Source organism: Otolemur garnettii, unplaced genomic scaffold, assembly GCF_000181295.1.
Source record: "Otolemur garnettii isolate 467f Iridium unplaced genomic scaffold, OtoGar3 scaffold00198, whole genome shotgun sequence".
Taxonomy (NCBI): domain Eukaryota; kingdom Metazoa; phylum Chordata; class Mammalia; order Primates; family Galagidae; genus Otolemur; species Otolemur garnettii.
In genome coordinates this window covers 1,298,808-1,303,784 of record NW_003852593.1, presented here as the reverse complement: position 1 = coordinate 1,303,784, position 4,977 = coordinate 1,298,808, and the positions used below count along the sequence as shown (strand labels likewise).

Here is a 4,977-nt window from a genome sequence, read left to right as displayed (position 1 = left end):
CTTGAGCCCAGGAGTTGGAGGTTGCTGTGAGCTGTGATGCCACGGTTCTCTACCCAAGGCGACAGCTTGAGGCTCTGTCTCAGAAAAAAAAAAATTATAGAGCTCCGTCTCCAGTTAATTTGAAGATAATTTATATACATTTTTTCTTTCTTTCTTTCTTTTCTTTTTTATTTGAGACAGAGTCTCTCTGTGTCACCCTCGGTAGAGTGCTATGGCATCACAGCTCACTGCAAACTCAAACTCATGGGCTTAAGTGATTCTCTTACCTCAGCCACCCAAGTAGCTGGGACTACAGGTGCCTACCACAGTGTCCGGCTATTTTTGTTGCATTTGTCATTGTTGCTTAGCTGGCCCAGGCCAGGTTCAAATCCGCCACCCTTGGTATATGTGGCTGGCACCGTAACCACTGTGCTATGGGTGCCAAGCCTAATTTACGTAAATACTTATTGCTATAATAATACATATTTTGGTTGTGAATTTTATTACATTGTTCTAAGTAAGTTAATAATAAGTAGCATGACAATAGTGGCTTCTTTCAGTTTAGCTATTACATAATTTCTTTACTACCACATTCCTTTTTGTTGCTGTGAAAGCTGCAGGAGTGATAAACATATCCATTTCTAAGTATTCAGCACCACCTGAGGATGGGAAGAATCAATCATTGGGAAAAATGGTAAATATTTCAACAATATCTTTATGCTATAGAGAAAAGAAAAAAGGTAAATATCACTAATATGAGTAATTCTCAACAGATAACTTTCCTTTGTTCAACAGATACTTATTAAGTATATGCTGGGCACTGTGGGTATAGTAGTTTTTACAAAAGGAGTTCTTGTTCTCTAGGAGCTTCTAGTTTAGTTTGGAAATGAGGAGGGGCAAAACAGAGAAGCATGACACATCTCCACAGTAGGGTGTGAAGTACCAGGAGAGAAGTGAGTTCAGAGAGCTCTGCACCACCAGGAAGAACATCTAACCCAGTTTTTCAATTGTTTCATTTTGCTTTCTGGGTGTTGGGGAGAGGAGTCTGAGATGTCTTTCTGAAGTATGAATATTTTATCTGAGCTGAAATCTACTGGGTGGTTAGGAGCTTTTGGTCAGCCAAAAGATGATCACTTTTTTTTTTGTTGTTGAGATAGAGTCTCACTCTGTCACCTTGGGTAGAGTGTCATGTTGTCATAGCTCACAGCAACCTTAGACTCCTGGGCTCAAGCGATCCTCTTACCTCAGCCTCTAGAGTAATTGGGACTACAAGTGCCCTCCATAATGCCTGGATATTTTTTCTATTTTTAGAAGAGATAGGGTCTCTCTCTTGCTCAGGCTGGTCTCGAACTCCTGAGCTCAAGCAATTTGCCTGTCTCAGCCTCCCCTAGTGTTGGGATTACAGGCATTGGCCTCTGCTTACCTTCAGAGAGCAGTGTGGAAGGACATTGAGAATCAGGTTAAGGAAGAGTTTGACTTTGGAGTAGCAGAAATAATAGAAGTTCCAAGAGGCAGTAGTGTAAAATTTACAATGGGAGAGTTACTGAGTTCTGGACTAGAGAGGAGAGATAAGAAGAGGCCTTCTTCCTGAAGACATGTGTGTGAAAATGGTGGAGAAAGACATGGTGGTTAAGAGAATGGACCCAAGTAAACTACCTATGTCCAGGACCCAGCCTATCTTCATTTAAACCTAAACTCCCTCCCTAAAAACCCTGTCTCTTGGGTTGAAAAGACAATTATCTACCCTTGGAGTAGAGAGAACACAGATAAGGGACTCTTCTCCTTTTCCCTCTGTAAGTGAATGGAAACTGTGTCTCTCAGTGGTGTATAAACTTTACTCCTTTGATCCCCAAGGCAGAGGTCTTCAAACTTTTTTTTTTTTTTTTTTTTTGGCAGTTTTTGGCTGGAGCTGGGTTTGAACCCACCACCTCCGGCATATGAGGCTAACGCCCTACTCCTTTGAGCCACAGGCACCGCCTAAGGTCTTCAAACTTTTTGCTTTTTCTCACTCAACAGAGTTTTGAAGATCCCACTCAGCCTGACAGTCAGACTCTGATAAAAAAAAAAAAAAAAAGATTTTGAAAAGCTATGTGCCTCCTTTCGTATTTTAAAGTTGACATTTAAAATACTCATCATAGTGGTTATGGCACCAGCCATATACATCCAGGCTGGCAAGTTTGAACCTGGCCCAGGCCAGCTAAACAACAATGACAACTGCAACAAAAAAATAGCCAGGCCTTGTGGAGGTTGTCTGTAGTCCCAGCTACTTGGAAGGCTGAGGCAAGAGAATTGCTTAAGCCCAAGAGTTAGAGGTTGCTATGAGCTGTGACGCCATGGCACTGTACCATGGGCACCATAGTGAGATGCAGTCTCAAAAAAGAAAAAAAATACTTATCACAAGTTTAAAAAGTTGCAAAGGACATTATTTCTAACACATTGTTAATATTGACATTTTAAAAACTTACATCACCATTAAAATATATCCACTCAATTAAATAGTGTACTTTGTGATATCCACACATCTTTTTAAAAAAATAAAGACCCTGAGTCACTGAGCAGACATATGTGCGTGTTGTTGTGCATGTCGTCAAGACCCGGGGTGGCAGCCTCTAGCTCCCTTGGCTGTGAGGCAGACCCAGACTCTAACTGTTAGCTAGAGGAGCAGGATCTGCAGGAACTGGAGAGGTACTGGCTCCTCCAGGGTACCTGGCCTGAGACAGGGCTTCATCCCCTCAGTGCCCCAGGCCTCATCTCAGCATCCGGTGTCCTGCCCATACCTGGGCAGCGGCCCTTGTTTCCCTTTAGAAATTGTCAGGCAGCGTTGCTGGAAGCCACAGCAGGAGAAGGGCCCAGTTGCGCTGGCTCGCCAACCCAGAGAAGAGGACTGAGCCCCTGTGATTTAGCCTGAGGCTCTTCAGATACCTATTTTGTTTCTACACATGGCTTCTGCCGTTGGTTCTCTACCTTAGCACCCTGAAACAACAGAGAAAAGCAATCCAATTCCAGAAGATTCGGAGGCATATCAGGCATCAGGTTCCCTTCTTCTCCAGAAAGTCATGGAGCAGATCCAATATTTACATAAGGAATTTGCAGAGTCCTGGTCAGTTCCCAGGTTAGCTGAAGGCTTGTTAGTGCTCATATGATTAGAAGAGTTTTAAAAAGCAAATTTGTACCCACATTGGAGAAGAAACTGAAGCAAGATCAAAAGTTCTTAAGAAAGCTGGGCTGGTACACTTACTGCAGCAGATCCCTGGCTCTGAAGGTACCTCAAAGCCACTCTCTGCAAGCCATTCTGAGATGCCAGGGGATGAGGCTTTGTCTAAAGACCAGAGTCATAGCCTGGCCTTGAAAGTGATAAGAGTCAAACATTCACAGTACAAATACACCAAGGAGACAGAAGGGAAGGAATAAAGGATTCCAGAAACTGGAGAAGGGGAGCTTTGTGCCTGCCACTGCAGTCTTGGGTCATCAGAGAGCACTGCAGAAATGCTCTCCCAGTGATTGTGAGTGCACCGGGGAGCTGATGGTGGAGGGTTTCCAAGTCATGAGAAGCTGTTAGAGTTGAAGGCAGGGGAACCAGGCAACCAGAATGTCAGCAGCAAAGTAGTGCAGAGGGGGTGGGAATTCTTTGGCAGCAGTGGGAACTTCCTGTACAGAGATTGAGCTGGGGCTTGGCCCCTGGAAGTGCCTTATGAAACACAACTGGGGAAGTTTGTAGCTGCCTTGATTTCTGAGTATAGATTAGCCACCTTGGCATAGGAGAAAGTGATGAGTCTCGAAAGTGGCAGGAAAGATCTGCGTGGATAGATTCAGGCTTCTGGGGAGCCTGTTCCTATCTGACTCCTGGAGATTTCTAGTGCTTCTCTGTTATTTGAGCTCTCTGTTGAAAAGCAGCCCAGGTTGCATGTGTTGTTACTGAGTTTCTGTGATACTTGCAATATATGTTTGGGAGGAAATGAAAAGTTTGCCTTCTGACTCATTTTCTTCTTGATCAATGAATACTAACAGTTCCCAAACTGCTTAGTCAATTGGTTTTTCTTTTTTTTTTTTTGAGACAGTCTTACTATATCACCTTCAGTAGCATGCTGTCACAACTCATAGCAACCTCAAAGTCTTGGGCTTAAGTGATTCTCTTTTTTTTTTTTGCAGTTTTTTTGGCTGGGGTTGGGTTGAACCTGCCACCTCTGGTATTTGAGGCCGACACCCTACTCCTTTGAGCCACAGGTGCCACCCTTAAGTGATTCTCTTGCCTCAATCTCCCAAGTACATAGGACTATAGGCACCTGCCACACCGCCTGGCTATTTTTTTGTTGCAGTTGTTATTGTTTTAGCAGGCCTGGGCCAGGTTCAAACCTGCCAGTGCCCTAACCACTAAGCACAGGAGCCAAGCCAATTGGTTTTTCTTATATGCAGAATAAAGTAAAATGGAGCAAAAAAAAAATATATATATATATGAGCAAGATCGTCAACAGCCTGAAACTTTGTTTTTCTTCTTGAATTCTTTTTCTTATGTACTCCTCCACAAAGTGTTTAATTTATGTAATTTTGGGCTTGAAAATCTGTTCTCAGCAAAAAATACAAATATAAATTAAAATTTTTTGTCCATGACATATTACCAACATTTTTTTCCAAATTATTTTTAAGGTAAATTAATACACAATTGTTCAAAACAACACATATATTATACATTTGGAAATAAACATTAAACATAAAGTGTTATATTAATTTAATCCTATAATGAAATGGACAAAGATGCCTTTCCGCACCATTAGTCTGTAGATCTACCAATGTATATTGCATATTGCTGGGAGGAGACAAGAAGAGGGCTGCTACTGAACTGTGTGATTTTTTAAAATTTTAGTAGATAATTTAACATAATATCAAATAGTTTTGGTGATTTCATTTCCTCTATAAATGGCGTTTACTTGGAAGTTATAAATTATTATTTTTTTAAACTGGTCTTAGCAGATCAGGAAGTTGTAGGGTTTTTTTTTTTTT

General features: G+C 41.8%; 1 pseudogene; it reads left to right on the top strand.

Annotated features, from left to right (window-relative positions):
• The first annotated feature begins 3,035 nt into the window (after nucleotides 1–3,035).
• LOC111721893 lies at nucleotides 3,036–3,642 on the top strand (annotated as a pseudogene).
• Nucleotides 3,643–4,977: the final 1,335 nt, after the last annotated feature.